This window comes from Taudactylus pleione, unplaced genomic scaffold, assembly GCF_031769625.1.
Source record: "Taudactylus pleione unplaced genomic scaffold, aTauple2 ptg000377l, whole genome shotgun sequence".
Classification (NCBI taxonomy): Eukaryota; Metazoa; Chordata; class Amphibia; order Anura; family Myobatrachidae; genus Taudactylus; species Taudactylus pleione.
Genome location: NW_028284778.1, coordinates 7,455,180 through 7,481,245, shown reverse-complemented (window position 1 = coordinate 7,481,245; position 26,066 = coordinate 7,455,180). Strand labels below are relative to the sequence as shown.

General features: G+C 44.3%; 1 protein-coding gene across 1 annotated transcript in view; it reads left to right on the top strand.

The window, feature by feature from the left end:
* LOC148508107 (uncharacterized) overlaps positions 1-26,066 on the top strand; it is an 83,591-nt gene that overhangs the window by 14,225 nt on the left and 43,300 nt on the right. The gene's annotated exons all lie outside the window — the stretch shown is intronic.

The window sequence follows — 26,066 nt, the reverse complement described above, 5'->3', positions numbered from 1 at the left end:
TGTAGTATTAAATATTCAATAAATAACATTCCAAGTGTTACTACAGAAGGAAACAATATTCTTGTAATTTTGCAATAAAATGACTCTGATGTAGACAGATCTGCCTCACTGCTGTGTTTAGTATAATTTGGGTATAAAGGAAAGGACGGGGTGTGGGGGGAATGAGGGAGACACCTGTAACCATTATTAAATTGGGATGTAGTCGGCATCCCGGCAGTAGGATGCTGGCGGTCAGAATACCAGCACTGGAATCACCACTGACATCCCGATGGTAAGTATTAGGTTAGGTACAAGGAGGAGGGGGGATTAGGGTTAGGCTGCAGGAGGGGAGGGATTAGGGTACTTTCCTCCAGGTATCAAGATTATGGCTGGATGCCACTGTTGTTATTCTGACCACCAGCATCGGAACCGCCAGTATCCTGTCACCAACCTATATTAATACCAGGGTTCCCGTGTAGTGTATAGTATAGTAATACCGGGGTTCCCGTGTAGTGTATAGTGTAGTAATACCAGGATTCCCGTGTAGTGTATAGTAAACTAATACCAGGATTCCCGTGTAGTGTATAGTTAACTAATACCAGGGTTCCCATGTAGTGTATAGTATAGTAATACCGGGGTTCCCGTGCAGTGTAGAGCATAGTAATACCTGGGTTCCCGTGCAGTGTAGAGCATAGTAATACCGGCGTTCCCGTGCAGTGTAGAGCGTAGTAATACAGGGGGTTCCCGTGTAGTGTATAGTGTAGTAATACCAGGATTCCCGTATAGTATAGTAATACCAGGGTTCCCGTTCAGTGTATAGTAATACCGAGGTTCCCGTGTAGTGTATAGTATAGTAATACCGGGGTTCCCGTGCAGTGTAGAGTATAGTAATACCGGGGTTCCCGTGCAGTGTAGAGTATAGTAATACCGGGGTTCCCGTGCAGTGTAGAGTATAGTAATACCGGGGTTCCCGTGTAGAGTATAGTAATACCGGGGTTCCCGTGCAGTGTAGAGTATAGTAATACCGGGGTTCCCGTGTAGTGTATAGTATAGTAATACCGGGGTTCCCGTGTAGTGTAGAGTATAGTAATACCAGGGTTCCCGTTCAGTGTATAGTAATACCGAGGTTCCCGTGTAGTGTATAGTATAGTAATACCGGGGTTCCCATGTAGTGTATAGTGTAGTAATACCAGGATTCCCGTGTAGTGTATAGTAAACTAATACCAGGATTCCCGTGTAGTGTATAGTATACTAATACCAGGATTCCCGTGTAGTGTATAGTATACTAATACCAGGATTCCCGTATAGTAATACCAGGGTTCCCATGTAGTGTATAGTATAGTAATACCGGGTTCCCGTGTAGAGTGGTATAGTAATGCCAGGATTCCCGTGTAGTGTATAGTATAGTACAGTAATACCAGGGTTCCCATGTAGTGTATAGTATAGTACAGTAATACCAGGGTTCCCGTGTAGTGTATAGTATAGTACAGTAATACCAGGGTTCCCGTGTAGTGTATAGTATAGTAATACCGGGGATCTCGTGTATAGTATAGTAATATCGAGGTTCCCGTGTAGTGTATAGTATAGTAATACCGGGGTTCCCGTGTAGTGTATAGTATAGTAATACCAGGGTTCCCGTGTAGTGTATAGTATAGTACAGTAATACCAGGGTTCCCTTGTAGTGTATAGTATATTGTATTGTTTAGCAATGAAGAAATGTATAACATGGGAGAATCTACCACATGTGATCCATAACAGCCCTTGTGTGGGATCATGTAATGGGTACAAGGACCTGCCTATGAGCCTTTCTGATGGGTCACAGCATCTCCCTATGTCAGTAATGTGCCTGTTCTATGTCAGTCATACAGATATAATAGGACAGTTCCCATTATACATGGACTAATGTACCTGCCCCTCTGCACATTCCCCAGCTTTGGTCTGAGGACTGGAGGAGGATGCTGGGAATTGTCACTGGAACCATCTATGGTAAATTGTCTCAACATTTTCTCTGATGACAACTTAGATACTATTACTGATGTCTGTATTACAGTAAGAATTGGACATGAAGAAAACATTGATAGTGCCGATGTATTTAGCTTTGGTCACAAAGCATTTTGTTTTAAACATTGGTTATAAAATATCAGTGTGTTCTCATGTCCCTACACAGGACTATTCATGGTTATGGCTGGACTGAGTTTAGCCAATCAGCAGTGATCACACACTGCTCTGCCGCCTGTGACTCCCATGTGACTGCGCTGATGGACTCTGAGCTTAGCCAATCAGTAGTGCACTCTGTCATTGCCAGGCAGAGCTGCTATGCTGTGACATACTGAGTGTTACCGTCACGTCATAGACAACTGGCCGCTGCATGTCTGGTTGAAGATTCTCAAGTTAGTGTGGGAAGGTTGGCCGCGGGAGTCAGTCACAGTGAGCTAACATTGGAACTGAATTGTCAATGATAATGAAACATTGGAACCTCAGCCTTGTTGGGTAAGCCACTTAACATTGGAACCAAGCCATCGATGGTGTGATCTGGCAACATTTATAATGCTGCAATGAGAATGTCAATGTTAACCATGTTGATAGTCAACATGTAGATCTGTTGAATGTCACCATATTCTCCCTGTTGGCCCAGCAGCTACTTACCTGCTCTTAATGACTGCAGCGGCTTCCATGTCCCAGCTGTCATGTAACTTCAGACCTGTGATCCTCCAGCATTCCAGTAAGTATCCTGCTAATCCTCCATATAGTGCCTAGCCCTATCCACCCACAGCCTAACCCTATCCCCTCAGAGCCTAACTCTATCTTCCACAGCCTAACTGTCCCCCACAGCTAAACCCTAACCCCCCACAGCCTAACACTACCCCCCAACAGCTTAACCCTACTCCCTCACAGCCCAACTTTATCCGATACAGCTTAACCATAACTCCCAGACTTACACTGACCCCCACAGTCTAAACCTCATGCCCACAGCCTTACCCAATCACTTCACAACTTAACCCTAACCACCCCACAGCCTAACCATAACCACCCACAGATTTACCCCAACCCCCCCCAAAAGCCTAAGCCTTCCATCCGCAGCCTAACTCCCCCCACAGCTTAACTAAGCCCCCCAAAGTCTAAGTATCTCACCCACAGCCTAACATTAGTTATTACAGTGTCCTGTATAGACAATTAAATTAATTCTAGGCATTGTCCTCAGTAGCATATGAATAACAGGAATATCGCCCACTACTTTTCTACGCAATCCCAATACCAAATTCTTACCCCAATAGTGAAAACGTTATTCATAGCAAATTTTTAATAAAAATTAAAGCTATTATATCTTCAATGTCTAAATATACTGCTGTTACACTGACATATATTCATTACCCATTATCATTAAGGATAAAATGAGCACAGAAAGTATGTGCGTGTTTGTGTGCATGTATGCATGTCGATATGATCCATTATTAGAAAATGTTATATATTTTGGTCTTTGCATTGTAGTACACACATGTAATGGGCGCTATTGCAGGTAAGTCCTAGATAAATGTATACTATGTGTTAGTATTATGGATGTTAGGGACCCACCTAATGAGGTCACCATGAAGTGGCAGGTGAGCAAACATCTTTGGCCAAACTTGTACTAAGAACCTCTATATAACACCATGTTAATTGATAGTTTATTATATATTTTTGATATTTATTATTCGTAGTACTTAGAGTATGCATCAGCTTTTCCCCCCTTTTTACTGCTCTGCTGGAGGCAGAGAATGATATGCCCCATTATTAGAAAATGTTATGTATTTTTTTGTATTCTTGTTGCCTGTACTATTACCACATTTTATCACTCCCAATAGGTGCTGTATGGTATACGGTGGTGATGCTGCTGATTGGACAAGGTCACTACACACATAGCGCAAGTACAGATTGATGGAAGCCGGAGCCACAATCTGTAATTGTGCCATGTGTGTATTGGCCTGTTCAATCTGGCATCTGACCCACCGTATAGCATACAGCAGCCTAGCTATTGGGACTGATACAATTTGGTGATAATGCTGTTTTGTACATTATATATGCATACTTAATAATGTATATATTAAAAAAAGGTATTTATTGCTGTGCAGTGTTGTTGGCGCAGTGTTGTTAATGCAGCCTTATTGGCTGACAATAAAGGATTAAAAAAGACACAAAAAATATATTAAAAAAGTTTCTTTGACAAAAACTAATGTGTAGTGTGTTTTTTTTCTTACCTTGCAATAGTGGTACTCCAGTACTTTAACAATAGCCTTGCAGGTCTCTGGGATGATGACGCCCAAGGACTGAGGGGAGATGAGGGTCCCAAACTTCAGGTCTTCCAATGACCTTCCTGTAGCCAGGTATCTCAGGGTAGCCACCAGCCTCTCTTCAGCAGGGATTGCCCTCTGCAGCCATGTGTCCTGCCTTTGGATGTGGGGGGGGGTGACCATACTCAGCAGCTGCCGGAAGGGCGTCATCCACGTGCAGGTAGTTGCAGTAGTCGTCCAGGTTGTTCTCCTTGATCTCCATCAACAGGGACATGTGAGAGTGAGTATCCCTTTGCAGCAGCCACTCCTTGGTCCAGCATGCTCTCCTCCTTTGCTGGATCCTCTCCTTCATCACCTCGACCTTAGCATAGGCGACCAACACTCTATACTGATCCATCAGCACAGAATTCAGGAACAGGATAGAATGCAGGTAGCACACACTTGCAGGTTGAATACACTTTGTAAAGGCAAGCCAAATACAAAGCAGAGCACAGTAGCTATGTACAGGGTTTAGCAGGTATACACCTAGTTTCACTAGTAGCAGAGCAGAATGTGTACAGAGTTAAAATGGCGCCTGCTTTTTATGCCCCCTAGCTAGCCCCGCCCATTATTTAAATTTCCAACCAATCATAAAGATCCTCGTGTGTTGTTTGGTAAGCTCACGATTTATTGTGTATGATTTCACGATTTTGACATTGTACATGAAGCGCGATCGTATATCAAATTGCCGGCTTTTTACACCAAATCATGCCCACCACTGTCGGGGAGCTCCCGGGGAAAGTTCCAGGGAAATCGTACACGATGTCGGATCGTGAGCACATCGCCAAGTGTGTAGGCACCTTAAGTGTGTCTGGAGGCCAGTGTCCATACCTACAGGAGGCAGGGAGGACTCAATGAAGCTGTTATATTTTCAGACTAACTGCCTGTATGTTAGGGGTCAAGCAGTGAGGTAGTGCCCTGAATTATATATATATATATATATATATATACACACACATATGAAGTGCAGGGATCATACGAATAGAATCACAAGATTGGAGTAAACAAAAAAATAATAAAATCACATGTGAGGTCATGCAGAGGAGTATGACTGAAATCTGGATGGTTGCAGAACCAAGTGAGGGTCCCTACTACTGAGATATCAGGAAGTAGAGTTCAGTTTGACTGTTTCATTTAAACCATCTGGGTGGAGTGAATTCAGGACCTGACTCAGCAAGGAACGCAAGAGTGAATTTGTATGCTCCCAGTCAGTTTTGTTTCTGCACATGCATCGCACTGCACGTGTGTGAACCAGTCATTGCAGTCCGGTAAGGGTCCGCAGTGTGTGTGTACGCATTCCCTTCTGAACTTGACTAACAGGAAGTGCCATTTGGGGGGTGGTCAGAGAAACACAGGTGTCTATGCATTTGAACGCCATTACAGGGGCATGTATAATTAAGACCATGCAGCGGCATACGCAGCCAGAGGTCTAGTTGCACCCAGGGATGCGCATTAGCATATCGCAGCGGCCGGGAGCGTGCGATTTCTCAGGTGCATTCCTTGCTGAATCGGGCCCTCAGAACATCTGTTACGATCCCAAGGGAGCTGCTGTGTAAGACCCCTAGAGGCATGCTGGCGAGGTCGTCTGCCAATAACAGCCCCCATTGTTCCCTTTATTAAAGTAAAATAATTGTAAAGTCCGCTCAGCTTACTTGGAGTTCCAAAGTCCAAAAGATTTATTTGCACAAAGAAATACAATGACAGCTGGCACCACTGCAAGGCATCAATTCTCATTGCACTGATTTCCAAAGGTCACTGCAGTACAATATATAGGTTGACATTCAAATCGTCTGTAGGGAATAAAATCATTGGGTACAGGGGCGTGGCTTGGCTTTGCATGGAGTAACAGCATTTTGCTGTGGCTCCGGTGATTTCTCTGGATTTTATCCTGTTCCCCTGATGGTCTAGGGCTGCAATCTTACCTGCTGGTGTGGGTACGTCTCCTAAGGTCTCCGTTGTGTTGTGTGAGGGTTTCCGGTGCCTTGCCGTGGCTGAATCTGCGACAGAGCATCCTGAGGCCTGTAGCGGTGTCTACTCTCCTGTCAGTGAGTGCTCCTAACTGCTGTGGGCTGCTGCCAGGTGGCTAAACTTTGCCTCCTCCTGCTGCTGTATTGGTCCTTCCGCGGCATTCCACTCTGCAATCGCCAGTGCTGGGTGTCTGTTCCCCGCTACCACTCTTCACCTGGGTCTCTGGTGTGGTGAGTCACCTTGCAGCCACCATCTTAGATCCTGGAGCCTCCTGTGCTATGCTCCTCCATTACACTTCTCCTGTTGCCTACATTATAGGAGTGTATCTGCATAACCTGTACTGCTCTCTGGATGAAGCTGCTTGCCTACAGTGCTCCTTATTGTCGCTGACCTATTGATTTATACAATACTGCTCTGATTGGGTTCACCTGCTGGATCCTGTAAAGTGGGACATATTGAATTCCTATTAGCTATGCTGCAGGTTGTTGGGACTAAGGACCTCTTTCAGAGTCTCTCACAAGATGCGATCGCTCGCTGGCAAAAAGGGGCCGGATATTGTAATGAAGTACTCGCACTGCGTCTCGTAAGGACGCTCACCATGTTTTAGCGAGCTACAGCAAAGTGCGCTCTCAAGTGTATAAAGACGCTCCCTTGCCACTCACAACAGACGTCATCTCCAGGAAATTAAGGATTAATCGGGACCATCAATAGCCATCGGAGCTGCTCGCAGCCCTTGGGGTTACCTTAGCCTGTCACAAGCACTGCGATCAGTGCTGGCTGAAATACATTTAGGTGACTTGTACCATGATGCTACTTTGTAAATTATGCACGCCCTTTAAATAATGTTTTGGTAGCCTGACACGCCTGTGTTCGCACATCCACTCCCCCGTTCACAAGCACCTTCCCGTTACCACCCACAAACGGCACTATCTGTCACTCAAAGCAGCGACCTGAAAGTGGCTTGCGAGCTACCAAAATCAGATCCAATGAATGACTTGCGCACGCGCACTGTGAATTATACGCATGTGCAGATGTGTGAATATCGCTCCCAGCGAGCGAGCGTGCCCTAGCGAGAGACTCTGAATGAGGTCCTAAGTGTTTATCTCTACAATTGCTGGCTCTCATAGTACTTTTGTTGCACTATATTGCGTGTGGAGTGTCCTCATATTATTTGTACCAACATGGGTAAAACTGGAAATGCCACTGGGGCTGCTGCCAGACTGGAGAAGTATGCCAGAACATCTCAAGCACCTCTATCATCTAATCAAGTTGTGGCTGACCCCCTCCCCCCTTCCCCTCTGCCTCTTGAGGGTGATGCAGATCATAGTGGTGCGTCACATTGTACACAGCAAATTTTACAGGCTCTCTCTACCTCTGAGCAAAGAGTTACGATAAAATTGGCCAGGTTCAAGTTGATGTGTCCTTGCTCCATCAGGATTTACAAAAAATAAGGGAGAGAGTGGGTGAAGCAGAGCACCACATTTCAGACTTGGAAGATGTCACCTCTCCTTTAAAGCATAAGGTTGAAGATTTGTCTTCTCAGGTGGCATCCATTCAAGCTAAACTGTCTGATGTTGAGGGTCAGCTTAGACGCAACAATATCCGTCTTGTTGTGCTTCCTGAGCGGTCGGAAGGCTTTACCCCTGAGAAATTTCTTGAGGACTGGCTAATTCATCTATTTACTCGGGAAGTCTTTAGTACCCAATTTACTGTGGAGCGTGCCCATAGGATCCCTTCTAGACCTCCTCCACCTGGAGCTCCTGCTAGAACCTTTATTGCTTGTCTGTTACACTTTAAAGATCGGGACACTGTTCTTCATTTGGCCCGTGCCAAGGGTCCGCTGCAGTTTGAGAACCATTCTGTTTCAATTTTCCCTGATTTCGCATTGGAGGTGCAGAAGAGTCGATCGCAGTTCTTGCAAGTCAAACGCAAACTTCGGGACAGTAATATCCAGTATTCCATGTTATTTCCTGCAAGATTGTAAGTGGTGCATAATAATACTACACATTTTTTTTGCTACCCTCCATGATGCGGAGGTTTGGTTGGAAAGGCAGCCCCATGCTCCTAGTTGAAATTTTCTGCCTCAAATTATTTGATTCCTTCAATTTAGGCGTTTGCCCTTTACGCTGATATGGGTCTCTGTAGTAATTTTTGCAAGTTCTTCTGTTTTTACTATTTGCTATTTTATTGGGTATATTTTATGTTTGATCACTATGGTATGTTGGTCTATATAGTACTGTATTGCTTATAATGTATAGTACCTTAAATCAGTTTACATACTCTGTTTTTGATGTAAGATTTAGAAATGATTGTTCCACCAGGGGACCAGTTCTAATTATGTTTGAGGGAGTTTCCTACTGAATATAGTTATAGGAATTTATTTTCTATACCCCCAGTACTCTGTGCTCTACGTAGAGTTTAGATTGGACTATTAGTTTGTTTAGTCTATTAGGGGTTGGGATAGGGCATGGGGAATAAGTATACCTCAGGTTTTGTAGGTCATACGGGGTGGGTTATGAAAGGGCCAATTTGTTTGCTGTTTTTGTTTTCCTTTTTATTTGAAATCTCATCTGTGTATGTTTTTATTTCTATTGTTTTCTGTGGTGCGATATGCTATCTATGTTTGATGTGTTTGCCTGGGTCCACGTTGAGCTGTCTCACTGTCTCCCCCCCCTTTTTATATTTGTTATTTTTATTATTATTTTATCCTGTTCTTGATGCCGTTCCTGAGTTCCAGTGATTACTGATGGTGGTGATTTCCATCTCCTTGGTTGGAACGTTCGGAGTCTAAATTATAGAATTATATGTTTGCTGGTTAGGTCCCAGGTTAATAAGTATCATTCTGAAATTATGTTTGTCAGAAACCCACTTATATGGCCGTAAAGTTTTGACACTTAAAAATCCCTGTGTAGGGCATATGTATCATTCCACATTCTCATATAATGCAAGGGGGGTCTCAGTTTTAATAAAAAAATCAAAATCTTTGCAATTCCACTTGGAATCTAGTCTAGTTGATGCCCATGGCAGGTTTGTTTTTCTCCGAGCCACTATTAAGCGTGTCCTCTTTCATATACTGGCTGTATACATTCCTCCTCCATACAATAATGAGGTCTCCGACAGGCTGCTCTATTTATTGCCCAATCCCCTGATACCCCTGTGATATGTATGGGTGACTTTAATTAGATCATGGATCGTCATTTGGACCGGTGGAGGGAGAATATTGACTCTGTTGTGTCTTCTCCTTCTCACACTCCGTTTGCCAATCTTGTTAATGAACTGGATTTGATTCACATCTGGCGTTACAGGAATCCATCTAATAATCAATACTCATGTCACTCTGCTTCCTTCCATACATTATCTCGTATAGACCTAGTATTGATTTCCCCTTCTATATTGTCCATGGTAACCGAGGTGGCTTATTTTTCCAGAGGTATCTCCTATCACTCTCCTGTATTACTTACCTTAAACATGTCCCAGAATAGAGGGGTTAGCTTTTGGAAGTAGCACCCACTCTGGTTATCCATAATGGGGGCTGGTTCTGCTCTTGTTGCGACGTGGAAGGACTTCAATTCAGATAATTTTTCCCATTACAATCCTACTATTAGGCATGATGCCTTTAAAGCTTTTATGCAGCTTTTATGCAGGGCTCCTTCATTAAGTGCGTTGCTGAAATTAAAATGCATAATAGGAAGAGACCCAACTTGAACTCCTGTGTTCACAGCTGGAGTCCCAATATATCCTATGTCAACTGCCCCTTGATCGTGAGTTGTGGTTGGGGGCTCAGAAGGAGTGGTCTGAGTATCTCTTCAAAAAATCTAGGTGTAGACTTCTCTTCTCTAGACATAATCAATATTTTCAGGTTGAGGTTGGTGGCCACTATTTGGCATTTCTAGCTAAGGAGGATTCTCATTCCAATACTATACAATGTATTCTCAATTGTTGTGGTCAACCGTGTTGTTCAGGGGTTGGTATCTCTGATGTGTTTTGCAAATATTACTCTTCTCTGTATGCTTCCAGAGTTTCTTATTCAACTGATCAGCTGCAGTATTACCTGGATCAGGTTATCTTGCCAAAGCTTACTCAGGAAGCTATTACATATTTAGTTCACGTTGGAGAAAATTGATGCAGCTATTTCTTATTTCCCCGCCTCTAAGGCCACTGGTTGTGATGGGATTCCTGTGGAAGTGTACTGATAATTTATAGATCACTTTGTTCCGTATTTATTGGACTTGTTTAGTTCTTTATTTGATTGGGGATCTCTTCTGCCTTCCATGTCTGAAGCTATTATTTTTTTTTTTTTTGTAATCTATTTATATTTTTATAGAAAATACAGCATAAAAATAAATGTATACACAGAACTTTTTGAACGATCAACAATTCAATCATATCAAATACTATTTTCCAAAAAATAAAACTACACCAAAAATATACTTCAAATTTTTTATTTGTAACTAAAAATACAAAAACAAAATTAAAAATATATAAAGGAAGAGAAAAGAAAAAGAGGGGGGGAAGGGAATTAAAGAAAGGCAAGCTACAGTATAGTAAATTATTTATGGATAGCCAATATCACTCCATACCGGGCAACAGTCTGTGAAATGAAGAATACCAAGGTTCCTAGGTAGCATGAAACTTAGTCACTGAATCATGAAGGAGTGCAGTAATGTATTCCATAGAAGACAAATACCATATTTTATTAATCAATGATGCAATTGCCGGAGCTTCAGTTTGTTTCCAGCTTGTGGCGATCAACAGTTTAGCAGCATTATAGATATGGCCACAAAGTTTGTTCTGGGGTTTAGAGAGAGAACCAGTGGGTTTACATAAAAGTATGTGTAGAGGGTCTCTAGGGGGAGAAACACTGAGCACTTTGGACACCAAAGACGTGACTTCATCCCAGTATTTGGATATCGTAGGGCAGTCCCACCACACATGAAAATAGGAACCCATTTGGCCACACTGTCTTCAACATAGGTCTGAAGACCCTGGGAAAATCTGGTGTAGTTTTGCGGGAACCATGTACCAGTGGGAATAAACTTTAAAGGAATTTTCCTTAATATTAGTGTTAATAGACGACTTAGCCACCCATTGCCTGATATCTGCCCAGTCGTCCTCCTCCAAGCTAATTCCTAGGTCTCGTTCCCATGTCTGTTCAAATAGTTCCCTAAATTCAAGGGAAGAGGGAGCTAACATCGAATACAGATTAGATATCGATCCCTTGCTGCCAGGGTTGTAAATACATTTACGCTCGAAGGTAGGTTTTCGCAATTTGTGTGGTTTACTGAGTGAACGGATGAAGCTACAAATCTGTAAGTACGCAAATTGAAGAGTAGGGGGATAAACCATATTTTTCGCACAGGTCTGCAAAATTGTGGCAGGCAAAATCACCTAGAATGTGCATACATCTAGTTAACCCCACCGATATCCAAGGATGCATATAAGAGTACACACACCCTAATGGGAAGTGGGGATGGTGCCATAGTGGAGTCAAAGGGGATGGGTATGGTGCCAGTTGTAGATGTTTGTCCCAAACTTGTAGGACAGCTCTTATACAAGGAACTTCTCGAACCAAGGCTGGTCTTAAGCTAGGGGGGAGCCAAGGAAGGTAACTAGCCAGGTGCATGCCCACCAGTTCATTTTCAAGTAGTACATATTTCCTGCTCCCCTCCCCCGAATGCCATGATGTAATTGGACTCAGTTGTGTTGCAGAGAAGTATCGATCAAAGATGGGAAGGCCCAAACCCCATTAATCGTTGCTTTGGAAAAACAAGTTCTGCGAAGGCTCGTTTTTTTTACCTGACCACACAAAGAAGCCACATGCTGATTGAACTTCGCTGAAATAAGAGGTCAGTACCACAACTGGTGTTTGAAATAGGTACAGTAACCTAGGAAGAATGGTCATTTTGACTGCATTAACACGACCTGTCCATGAGACACAAAGTGGGGCCCATCTGGACAGATCTCATTTAATTGATTGCAGTAGAGGGATATAATTAACCTGAAATAAATGTTCATACTGCTTAGTAATAGTAATCCCTAGATATTTGAACGATTTAGGTCACCAAACGTATTCAAAATTGGCCTCTAAAAGCTTTTGTGATGGAGCAGGGAGGTTAAATACCAAAGCCTCTGATTTGGTGCTGTTCACTTTATGCCCCGATCAATTGCTATAAGCTTTTAAATAATCCTGTAAGTTAGGGAGTGAAGTCATGGGTGATGTCATAGTAAGCAGTAAATAGTCTGCAAACAAAGATATTTTGTATTCCGAGCTCCGCACAGATACCCCTTTAAAATCAGGATTATTCCTAATTTTAGCCACAAGAGGTTCTATGCTCAGGGCATAGAGCAAAGGCAAAATTGGGCATCCTTGTCTCGTACCGTTACCCAAAATGAAAAAAGGTGAGGAGAGGCCATTAGTTGATACTATAGCCGAAGGTTTACAGTATAGAGCCTTTAATGCTGACAAAAAACTACCACAGATACCATATGTTTGTAGAGCTTGGAACATAAAAGGCCAGGACAATCTATCAAAGGCCTTCTCTGCATCAAGTGACAACACTACAGCTGGTATCTTATGTTTATTTATATATGAGATCAAATTGATCACCCGTCTGGTGTTGCCAGAGCCTGTCTCTTGGGAATAAAACCGACTTGGTCAGCATCAATCAACTGTAACAAGTACAAGTGCAGACTATTAGCCAGGATCTTTGCGAACAGCTTAATATCAGCGATTAACAAATATATTGGCCTATAGTTAGCAAACAAAAATGAACAGTAGCAGCGCTTGAGAATCTGGTACAATTTATTTGAACACTAATAATCATAAAAACGTTAAAACATGCAGGACAAAAAGTCCAAAATATATCAGTTATAGTTAGTCCGGCAAGTGGGATCTTTCTGAGGTTTGGGGAGTACTATAATAATGGATTTGAGAGAATCGGGATGAAAATGTTCCCCCTCCCATATCCTATTATAAACTGCAAGCAGGTGGGGAGAGAGCAATGCAGAGAATGACTTATAGTACACTGCAGGTAAGCCATCAGGGCCAGGAGCCTTAGAGGGTTTCTGTGACTTCAGAGCTAATTCCAGCTCCTCCCTGGTGACAGGTGAGTTCAAATCTGCCCTAGCGGCATCATAAAGTTTAGGAAGTCTACATGAATCAAGATACTTCTGTGCAACCGAAGGAGGGAGTATTGCCCTATGAGGACCTTGAAAGTTGTATAATACCTTATAATAATCATAGAAAGAGCGGTTGATCTCTACAGGATCGTAGGTAATAGCTCCTTGATAATTTTGAATAGCTGCTATAGTTTGAGAAGCTCTTTTGGCCTTCAACTGTGATGCCAACAGAGTATCAGATTTGTTGCTTTTTTCATTACATTTCTGACGCCCACCTTAAGGACTTCTCTGTCTGTTCAGCCAATACTGACTACAGCTCATCTCTGACACTTTGTAGTTGCCTGAGCACCGAAGGGGAGTAGGAACGTTTGTGAGAGCGTTCCAGTTGTACAGTTAAGTCATTAATTTTTTTAGTTTGTTGTTTTTTCCTGTGTTAAGCATATTTAATTATTGCCCCCCTGATCACAGCCTTGTGTGCTTCCCACACTGTGGGGTAGGGGACTTCTTGGCTGACATTAAGATCAAAATAATCTTTAATATGGGTACGGAGATCATCTTTAAACTTAGGGTTACGGAGGAGGGTCTCATTTAATCTCCATGAAGGGCGACCTCGACCAGAGAGTAATAAATCTATAGTAGCTACAACCATGGAATGGTCTAACCACACAATAGTTACAATCTCAACTTTGGCTAACATATTCAGTATCCCGCTACAACCCAAGATCATATCTATCCTAGAATAGGAATCATGCGGGGGCGAATAAAATGTATAATCCCTTGAAATCGGGTTGTGGGCCCTCCAAGTATCAAAAAGACCAGCCTTGGTTATTGTCCTACGAAGATTGCCATATGGTAAATGAGGAGGGCAAGCATGTTTTGGGTGCTTTTATCCAAATCAGGAGACAATATTGCATTGAAATCCCCTCCCATTAATAGCAGGCCTCTGCGGACTTTGGAAATTTCTGCTATCAGAGTGCAAAAAAAATGGCCTTGACCTGCATTGGGAGCGTACAAATTCACAATATTTATAATTTGATGGCCCAACTGCGCAACCAAAATAAGGTATCTCCCTTCCGAGTTGCTCTTAGAGGAAAGAAGCTGGAAAGGACCGATGAACGGACCATAATAGTCACCCCGTTTTTTAGAGTTGTGGGTAGAATGGAAAACATTGGGGTATCATTTGGATACTAAAGAAGGATGAGAGGTTTGTTTGAAGTGGGTCTCTTGCAAAAAAATGTTATCACCCCGTAGAGATTGAATTGTATTTTAATAAAAGTGACCCTTTGTGAGGAATGTTAAGGCCCTTTACATTAAGCAATAACACAGTGTCATGAGTCAAAAGTCAAAACAAATAATCTGTTATTATTAGAAACCAATAATTTTGCCTAATACAGGAATGAAATAAAAAAAATAAAAGAGTGAATAATTCTACACCCAACAAATGGGGGATGAAGTTCACAACTGGTATGCCCTTTAGGGAAATAAAGGTAAGAAGTACTTCAAAGTAGAAACTTCTAGTGGGCGCTATGTTTGGGAGGGCTGAAATATTTATATAATAACTAGTAAATAGTGAGAGATACCTCTCGTTGGTCCCACATAATGGGGGGGGATGGGGTGAAAATGAGTGGATGAGATACTGTCCACCCGGTACTATCAAACAATACAATTAAACCATATGCAATACCAGTTCAAAGAATACAATAAAGAATAAGCATATGCAACACAATATTAGCACATATTATAACAATCCAGGTAACCTAGAAGGAGGAACAAATAACATGTTAATATAACCTTTAAGGTAAGCATAGAAAAGACATGAGCAGAACTCCATTTCCACCTGTAACTCGAGGGGGATCATCTTGCCCAACGGGAAAAGTGTGAGCGTCGGTATCAGATAGTTGGAGTCTGTGCAAGAGTTCTTTGCCTTCCTTTGCGTCATGCACAGAAAGTTGTCTGCCATTCACCTCCACAATCAAACGAAAGGGAAAGCCCCATCTATATTTGCATTTGTTGTCCCGTAACACCTTGGTAACGTTGCATAGATCTCTACATTTGAGGATGGTTGACGGGGCTAAATCCTGAACAATTTGTAAGTGAGAACCCTCAAAAAAGATCTGCGAGGTGGATCTACTGGCAGCAACAATTTGGTCCTTAATTTTGAAGGACAAAAATTTTAGGATAAGGTCTCTAAGAGGAGCATCATCTTTTGGCTTTGGTCTAAGAGCCCTGTGGGCACGTTCTATAAGCAAAGATTGCTCCGGGGAGAGGGTACTAGCATCAGAAAAAAGCGCTTCAGATACGGTTCAAGAGACTGAGGAGAGACCGTTTCAGGAATATTGCGGATCCTCAGGTTATTCCGTCTTTCCCTGTTTTCTAAGTCCTCGTTTTTGTCTCTGAGAGACTCCACTTCACGTTGCAGAAAGTCTATGTCATGTGAGGCATTAATTAAACCCCTAGAGAGTGATTCTGTCTTGGCTTCCACTGCTGAAGTGCGTTTAGATAAAGAAGCAAGTCCGTTGCGGAGGTCTGCAGAGTTGTTGAAAATTAGAAGTGAGTGTTGTATTAAGTTCCGCCATCATAACTTGAATATCATTCTTCGTAGCATACACATCTATATATTCAGCAGTAGCAAGTGGATCCCCAGGAGATATCGGGGGAGACAATGAGGTTTGGCGGGAATCAGAGCAGTGCAGTAATATACCTTGTTGGGTGTTCTTCCTCCCTTTATTAGCATTTCGATGCATTGTGTGTAGCAGGTATTAATATAAGCCGATCAGGTATTGCAATTCAAATGAAGGCCCAGGTGGACAATGATATTATGACCTCAGAACATGGTTCTCTTCCCAGCCTCAGCCAGTGAAATGTAGAAGCACAGCAAGGCAGCAATCCAGTATTAGAGAGTTTTACAAATCCTGGGGAAAACTGACCACATGTAATAATACGAAGTATCCACAAGATGGCGTTGAGTCACTGAACTAGAAAAATGTCAGCTTTAGAAATTATTTGATGCTCACCAAATAATGAGGATATGATATAAAATCTATAAACACAGTCCAGGAACTGAAATAATTTTGGAACAATCAAAGGGTACAAAACCTCTGGCCTGCCTCTTTTTCCCTTCTTTTTAATTACTGGCATCCACAGTATAGGTGTAATGCTCACTAAATGTAGCCCAAGCTGGGGGAAGGCTGTATACTACCAAAGCTACAACTGTGAGGACACTGGCAATCTCACATAGACAGGTAAAACACTAGAGGGATCAGACCTGTGACTGGTCAGTATTTGGGACAATTTGTCCTACCTTCCAGATCCAATGCAGGAGTCCAGTGTGCTGGGGCCACTTCACAAGTTAGCCTGAGGTGTAAGGGGCAAGCACCTCCGTATGCTCCTTTCTCCTGTACAGTCAACGACAGCATCCTTTAGAAGGACTGCCAGGCAAGCCTCCCAGCTGTGTGCGGTAGCAGGAGGATCGCTGCCGGGGTTGCTGGGGTGTCAGGCGCCGGGAAGCAGCTCGTGGCCACGTCCAACTCGGCGTGTCAGAGGCTCCACTCAAGGCGGTGAATGGTGGCGGGGGTCTCACTGTCTCAGGTGAGGATCCCCAAACAGAGCGGCACCGGAGCCGGGATTGCAGGTAAGGCCGCAATGTTGCCGGCGGCAATGACAGGTGCGGTATTCCAACAGCGGAGGTCCCGCAATCAGCGCAGCAGGGTCTCTGGGCACCGGTGTTCCAAATATGTCTGCCTGGGAAGGGTCCATGAGAGGAAGGGGCTATAAAAAATGCCTTTTTCTCGCCTGATGGAGCCCACAGGAAGCACGTCCACTCCAGTGCACAGCCAGGCCACACCCCCTCTGAAGCTATTATTGTGGTATTAGCCAAGCCTGGGAAAGACTCAACCCTCCCTGAGTCTTACCATCCTATTTCACTATTAATTACCGATGTAAAAAGTTTAGCCAAAATACTTGCTGCACGTTTGAATTTCATAATTACGTCACTCATTCATCCCGAGCAAACTGGTTTTATGCCGGGGAAGTCTACGGTTCAGAATCTTTGTAGATTATTTTATCATTTGCAGAGAAGTGATATACTTGGGGAGGAGGCAGTGGTGGTGTCTTTGGATGCCGTCAAGGCCTTCGACTCGGTGGAATCGGGCTACATGTGGGCTGTGTTCCACAGGTTTGCCTTTGTCCCCGCTTCATTCACTGGATTCAGCTCTTGTATTCTTCCCCGGCAGCTCGAGTGTCAGTAAATGGGTGTATGTCAGCTCCTTTTCCTTTAGCGAGGGACACCCGTCAGGGTTGTCCGCTGTCTCCTGCCCTTTTCTCCTTCATCCACTAGGGGACACTGGAGTCTCAATACAATGGGTATAGGAGTGGGTTAACCGGGAGCTGGCACCTTAAAAAAAAAAAACTAACAGTAGCTAGCTCCTCTCCCTCTATACCCCCCCCCCCCCCCAAGCCAGTCTAAAAAAGTGTGCCCTGGACGTTGATCTCCCGTTTAGGGCTTATTTTAATAGAAAGAATGACCTCCGATCAGCAGGAGGATGGACAGGCAGCCCACTACCCCTGCCTGTCTACACGGATGGATGCTGCCGGGGGAGACCTCACCGCTGCTGCACAAAGGTTTGCGCTGAGGTCTCCTGCTACAGAGACCTCAGTCTCTGGGGAACCCAGATATGCGCTGGTTGCAGTGCTCGTAGCGGGTTCCCACAGCACATGCCCGCCGCCGGCAGTATAGGCAGGGTCAAGGTTAGTGTCACCTGGCTCCCTGGTTAGCAGAGGAGCCAGGACTTAGTAACAGGCGGGCATTTCACAGTTGCCGCTCGCGCGCAAGGTGCCATAGCGGGGGGGGCGGAGCCTAAGTTTTTTCTTCTGCTTCTGCCTCCCATCAGCCTCAGCGCTTCTAAAGAACGCTGAGGGGCCATTTTGGAGCACTACTAAGTGAAGGAGCAGGCTGTGTCTGGAGTCAGGCTAGTACTCAGTTATCAGCCCTTGCTATTATTGTTGCAGCGTTATTCAACTAGCGCTGTACAGTGCATTGCTTATCCCCCTCTGTGCCCCTTCTCAGTCAGTCATAGGTGCGATTGTGATTAATACTGTTGTTTTTTTCTGTCTCTGTGTGTGTGTGGTAACATTAATGTCTACCAAGGGTCTAAGGCAGCCCAAAAGGCCCTTTCCTGCAAAACTTGTAGGGAAAAATTCACACAGGGACAGCCTAATGCTTCCTTACTGTGTGATAATTGCATGTCTCAGCCTCAGGACTCTGTTAATGTGAGCCAGCCTATGTGGTCGGATCAATTAACATCAGTTATATCCAACCTGTCATCTGAGTTGGAAGCAGCTCGCAGAGACAGGGAGAGGCTGAATCAGACAGCAGCTGAACCAGATTGGGCCCGATCTCGAGCAAGATCGGTAGAGGGTCTTACAAAGGCAATATCCCAGACTCCCTCTGCATCTACTCAGGTCCTTAGTAAAAGGTTGATTCATAATCCCCTACATTGGGATGAATCAGACGAAGAGGATGTTCAGGACCAAGAGGAGGGGGAAGTGCAGGAGGAGGAGGTTCAGATTACTGAGGAAATTGAACCTGCATCACAAGGGGTAGAGGCCTTGATTACAGCAGTACGACAGGTGTTACATGTGGAGGAGGTAGAGGTAACTGCAAAACCGTCTATTTTTGGTAAAAGGGTTAAGCAGTCCGTTACCTTTCCAGCATCGGAGGAGCTGGATGATATTCTCTCTATTGCATGGAAACACCCAGATAAGAGATTTCAAATGAACAAGAATTACTACCCCTCTTATTACCCCTTTCTGCAGGACAGTAGGAGATTGTGTGAAACTCCTCCTGCGGTAGACCCATCAGTAGCCCGTCTTTCTAAAAAGACAGTACTTCCAGTGCCGGGTGCTGTTGCTTTAAAAGAGACCTCGGACAGGAAGCTGGAACAGACATTAAAATCTCTATACACTGTAGCAGGGGTTTTGATGCTTCCGGCTCAAGTCTGCTGTTGGGTGAACAAAGCCATTGAGAATTGGGCTTTGCAGCTAGCGGAAGGGATTAGGTCCGGTGCATAACCCGATGACCTCATTCAGTTAGCTGAGCAGATTGCAGAATCAGCTGCATTCCTGGGGGAAGCGTCAAAGGACATTTGCAGTCTATCCGCCAGATCTTCAGCATTGGCTGTGTCAGCTAGAAGGGCTCTGTGGTTGCGTCAGTGGCAAGCAGACGCAGAGTCTAAGAGAGCAGTCAAGGCTCTTCCTTTTACGGGGGAGGTTCTTTTCGGCTCGGAATTAGATAAGTGGATCTCACAAGCTACAGGTGGAAAGTCCACTTATTTACCATCTGCTACCCCTCCTCCTACCAAAAGACCCTCGGCAGGTCCGTCCTTTCGTGCCCCTGGGAGATTTAGAGGGCGTGCCAGAGGCCCAGCGTTCTCCAGGGGTACCAGAGGCCGGGGAAGAGCATTGTCTTCAGCTGCCTCCAGCTCACTGCAGGATAAAGCAGCTGCAAAGCCTACCACATGACGTTCTCCCTTCTCATTTGGGGGACCCCAGAGTAGGGGATCGGCTCCTACGTTTCAAGGACATTTGGAACCAGTCTTGTCAGGACGCCTGGGTTTGGGATGTCATTGTTCAGGGACTAAAGCTGGATTTCAGAATGCAGCCTCCCTCTCGTTTTTTCAAGACAGGTTTACCTCAGGTTACGGAAAAACATGTAGCTATCCAGGAGGCAATAGAAAAACTGTTATTGTCTCAGGTAATAGTGAAGGTTCCATCCCACCAGAAATGTCAAGGGTTTTATTCCAGTTTGTTCGTTGTGCCCAAGCCGGACGGCTCCATGAGGCCCATCCTCAATCTCAAGGAATTAAACCCTTATCTGCAAGTCTTCAGATTCAGAATGGAATCTCGCCAATCCGTGATTGCGAGTCTCGAGAAAGACAAATTTTTAGTGTCCCTCGACATAAAGGATGCTTATCTCCATATACCGATATCAGGTTTTACTTTGTTTTGCAATACTAGACTCGCATTTTCAATTTCAGGCCCTGCCTTTCGGTCTTTCGTCAGCACCAAGGGTGTTTACAAAGATTATGGCAGAAATGATGGCCCTGCTGCATCGTCAGGGTATTGTCATTGTTCCATATTTGGACAATCACTTGATAAAGGCCTCGTCACGGGATTGCCTGTTAAAGGACATTCATCTAACACAGAGTGTTCTCTTACAACACGGATGGATCCTAAATTTCAAGAAATTCTCCCTGATCCCCACCCAACGCCTGCTTTTTCTAGGAATGATACTAGACACAAGGGAACAAAAGGTATTTTTGCCCCAGAACAAGGTTGCCCCCATTCAGCACCTGGTGCGCATGATTTTACAGCATCGCTGGGTGTCGGTACATCTCTGTATCCGTCTTCTCGGGAAAATGGTAGCAGCTTTCGAGGCGATACAATACGCAAGATTTCACGCACGAACCTTTCAGTTAGATCTTCTTTCCCAGCGGTCAGGGTCCCACCTGTTTCTACATCAGAGGGTTCTTTTGGCGCCGCAAACACGAACAACCCCTTTTATGGTGGATGAATCTCTCTCACCTGTTGGCGGGAAGATTTGCGATGTGGGATTGGATACTCCTCACCACGGACGCAAGCCTAAGAGGGTGGGGAGCAGTGACCCTGGGAAAGCATTTTCAGGGGCTCTGGACTCAACGGGAAGCAAGTCTATCCATAAATGTGCTGGAGTTGAGACCAGTGTTTTATGCCCTTCAGAAGGCGCAGCCCATATTGAGGGGTCAGGCGATCCGAGTTCAATCAGACAATGCCACGGCGGTGGCCTATATAAACAAACAAGGTGGCACAAAAAGCAGAGCCGCTATGAGGGAGGTAAGCAGGATTTTGATATGGGCAGAGGAATTTGCAGTAGCAATTTCTGCAATATTCAAACCGGGAGTAGAGAACTGGGAGGCCGACTATCTCAGTCGGCAGAACATCCATCCGGGGGAATGGTCCCTGAATTCTCAGGTGTTCCATCAACTGACTCTGAGGTAGGGCTGTCCGCAAGCCGATGTCATGGCGTCAAGAGTAAATCACCAGTTACCAGTCTTCTACTCCAGGACAAAGGATCCTCAAGCTGCGGCGGTGGACGCACTGTTAGCTCCGTGGCCCTTCCATTACATCTATGTCTTCCCTCTCATTCCACGCTTGCTCCAGAGAATCAAGCAAGAAAGAGTCAAGGTACTACTAGCAGCACCAGATTGGCCCAGGCGAGCGTGGAACTCGCAAATACAAAATCTGTTAATAGATGAACCTTGGCCCCTACCCCTTCAGGAGGATCTTCTTCTGCAGGGGCTGTTCGTTTATCAGAACTTACGGCGGCTTCGTTTAACGGCTTGGCTACTGAAAGGGCCATCCTCAGAAGCAAGGGGATCCCGTCCAGCGTGATTCCCACTATGCTGCGGGCCAGGAAGGATGTCACCTCTCAGCATTACTATCGCATATGGAAGGCTTATGTTGTTTGGTGCGAGAGACGTAATTACCCTCCAGCAGTTTTTAGGACATCACGTCTCCTCCTTTTTCTTCAGGCCGGTCTAACAGCGGGCCTTCGTCTAGGTTCCTTAAAGGTACAGATATCTGCATTGTCAATTTTCTTTCAGAGGAAATTGGCCTTGCTTCCAGATGTTCAGACCTTTTTACAAGGAGTCATCAGAATTCAACCTCCTTTCATACTGCCCACTGCACCTTGGGATTTGGATTTAGTTTTAACGGTCCTTCAGTCTGAAACCTTTGAGCCTTTACACAGGGTAGAAATGAAGTATTTAACCTGGAAGGTTGTTCTGCTGTTGGCGCTCGCCTCAGCAAGGCGAGTGTCGGAGCTCAGTGCCTTATCCTGTCGTTCCCCCTTCCTCATTTTTCATGAGGATAGGGCGGAGTTACGCATGCAGAAATCCTTTCTTCCCAAGGTAGTGACTGCTTTTCATATAAATCAGCCGATAGTGGTCCCGGTTTTCAAAGACGATTCTCCAAATTCAAAGTTATTGGATGTAGTCAGGGCTCTTAAGATTTACATGGATCGGATGGCGTCCCTCCGTAAATCTGAGGCTTTATTTATTAGGTTTGATTTGGCCCGTCCAGGTTGGCCGCCGTCCAAACAAACCATTTCAAAATGGATTCGCCTGGCTATCAGACAGGCTTATGTGGTGGCTTCCAGACAACCACCTAGTACCATTACCGCTCATTCAACGCGCTCGGTAGGTCCTTCATGGGCGGCTGCTCGGGGGGTTTCATTAAACCAACTTTGCAGAGCAGCTACTTGGTCGGGAAAGCATACTTTCCTTAAGTTTTATCGATTTGATACTTTTGCGGCCTCCGCTTCTGAGTTTGGTCGTGCAGTACTGCAGGGTTCTCAGCGCTCTCCCACCCGGGATGTAAGCTCTGGGACGTCCCCATTGTATTGAGACTCCAGTGTTCCCTAGTGGATGAAGGAGAAAATACGATTTTGGTACTTACCGATAAATCCCTTTCTCCATTTCCACAGGGGACACTGGACGCCCTCCCTGCGCTGTTCTTTTCTGCAAGATGCTACAGTTGTTGCATTAGGTCGTTTGATTGGTCTGTTACCGTTTTTCTTTCTGTGTATGATGTGTTAGTACATGGATGTAGTTATTGTAGCTTTTCTGTCTCCTTCTCCTTACTTCCAGCTCTCCTTGGGCACAGTTATTTTTAGACTCGCTTGGGGTGGGTATAGAGGGGGAGGAGCTAGCTACTGTTAGTTTTTTTTTTTAAGGTGCCAGCTCCCGGTTAACCCACTCCTATACCCATTGTATTGAAACTCCAGTGTCCCCTGTGGAATCGCAGAAAGGGATTTATCGGTAAGTACCAAAATCCTATTTTTGCCATAGCTATTGAACCACTGGCTTGTTTACTACATGCAAACCCCGATGTTCGAGGTATTAATACTTGTGTAGCTGAGGATATTGTGGCCCTATATGCTGACGATATGCTTTTGTTTTTACAAGATTCAAAGGATTCATTAGAGTCGGGGTTGTGTATTATTAATATGTTTGGTGTTTTTTCAGGACTGCTTATTAATTGGGATAAGTCTAGTATAATCCCCATTTCAGGCCGTATCCCACAACAAGAGCAGTTGTCTTGCCCCTTCCAGTGGACCATAAGATTTAAATATCTGGGTGTGTGGATTACACCCCTAGCTTCGGACTATATTTTGCAAAATATTGATTGTGAGGATACGGGGTTCTCTCAATCACCCAGACACCAAGCAGATGAAACCAACGTGATGGTTTATTTTTCCACAGCACACAGAAATAGATAATATGTCAGGACAAGCAGTAAATCCAGTGAATGGGCAATAAACAGGTAGCAGTCCAGACAGAGGCAGTCCCAGTAGAGTATAATGTCCCAGAACAATTCCACAAAATAGCTAGAGACCCTCAGTCCCCACAGTAGAAACTATCACTGATCACACAGCAGTGATAGTCCCTGGGTACAATCAAGCATTTCCAGGACCCCATACAGTAGAAGCTAATCACAGAACACACAGCAATGAATAGCGTATAGGTCCTTGCAGAATTTCCAAAGTATAAATCCACAGAACTGGTGATGCGTTCCACTAGCACCTTGGCAGAGCGAGGCCTCTTAGCCAAAGTCAGCGACTAACATGTGGAGTTGCCTTCGGTGACATGTTTTGAAATCTTCCAATTTCCAACGATATTGTGACCACCCAGGGGGGGTTGCACTGTTTCCTGATTGATGAGAGTCCCTTATGCTGTCACTTTCTCCTACCTCCTCTGGGTATTACTCCCTGACGAACACCTGCTGGGATGGTTCCGTTCAGTCTACCAGGTTCACGTGAAGCACAAAACAGGCAAATGGAAGGAGGAGTAAATCCTGAGCGTCCCCTGGGGAGGTGGGAATTAACTTAGCGGGTCTTTTGTTCTGGGAGGTGACACCTTGTTCTAGTGGTTACGAATAACACAGACATATGGACCAGGCTAACATCAAGGCTTATCCAGTATTAAACATTACAATTACTTACATTATTACAGTACATAATATACATGCTAACAAATGTGTGTCCTGAGAATGATCACACATACACTATGGGACGGATGGGGGACACAAAAGGACTAAAAAGTAAATTGATCTCTGCAATGACTGAGATGCTGCCAGTAAATTTGTAACCCACATCCCATGTCCTCACATTGATCCTATAACAGCACATTTTAAAGCGAAGGTCCATGTTTAGAAAAAATTGCCTTTGTCGGTTCTAGGACAAATAAATCTATTTAAAATGTCCATTCAACCCAAGTATCTATATATTTTGCAACATTCTCCAGTTTATGTTCCCAAGAGGGTGTTTTCTGCTATTGATAGTATACTGCTAGAATATCCATTACAGCCATTTATAGATCTAAGGCTTCTGGGGGGCTGACTCTTCCTAATCTTCGGTTCTACTACATAGCTGCTCAGTTAGATAATTTGTCTGATTGGGTTTCTGGTTCCATTGGTCCAATGTTGCTGGGCTTCCTAGCTGAAGGGGTGGGATCTTTCCTTGCCCCTTTATTGTTTTTACTTTCTGGTATGTCTACCTCTGGGTTACCCTTTACTTCGTCAGGCTCTGTTAATTTGGCGTTACGCTCATACCCTTTTTGACTGGTCTGATACGGATACTGATTCCCCTCTCTGGTTTAATAGGTCTTATCCTGAACTACTTAAATTATCATCGGATAATATATGGCTCCTGAAGGGTGTTAGGACTCTAGGTCAAGTGTATGAGAGTGCAAACTTTAAATCTTTTCAGTAGCTACAAATTGACTTTAATATTCCTAATACAGCATTTGGTACTTGCAATTATGACATGCTATATATACACAATTTGCCTGTGCTTCTCCTGTACTCTCCCCATTTCCTGTTAAGTCCATAGTTTCAAATTTAAATTCTAAGGGTAGGGTGTCTTCTATCTATGCAGTTCTCAATGATAGAATATTTCCAAAATTGCTTATGCCCCTAGGCTAAAATGGGAAACAGATTTGGGCCCACTCTCTGATGAACATTGGTCTCAAATATTAAGTTCAATTAAATACAACTACACCCTGTGTTAGGTACTCTATGCAGTTAAATTTTTATGTCCTGCATAGAGTACATCTTACACCTGTTTTTTTTTTGCACCATGCTGGTCTTAGGAATGATTCTATCTGTCCTAGATGTAGGGAGAATGCTGGCACCTGCTATGGGAATGCCCGCTACTTCATATTTTTTGGGAACATGTTAGGAGGGACAACTTGGTAACGGACCCCTCTCTACTGAGCTTCAGCCCTGAAATTTGCTTGTTCGGACTTGACCTTGAGGAAACACACACCCTGATATTGTACCGTTATGGTATGTGTCTTTCTCCACTGGCCAAGGTAATTGTAGCCCAAAGGTGGTTTGTATCTGACCCTCCTGATGTGCTTAATTGGAGAATCTTGGTGGGCAAAGTGATTAGACACGAACAGCATATGTTCAAATCCCATAATACTATGTCTAAATTTCATGACAAATGGGATAGATGGTGCCATTGAAGACTGGGCAGAGCTAATGGTGCTGTCACGACTATATCATTATTCTTCCCTTTTTCCGTTTTGGGTGGGATGTGTGTCTGGGCTCGGGCAAAGATAATCGACTTATCATAAATATATCATGCTTTCCTTG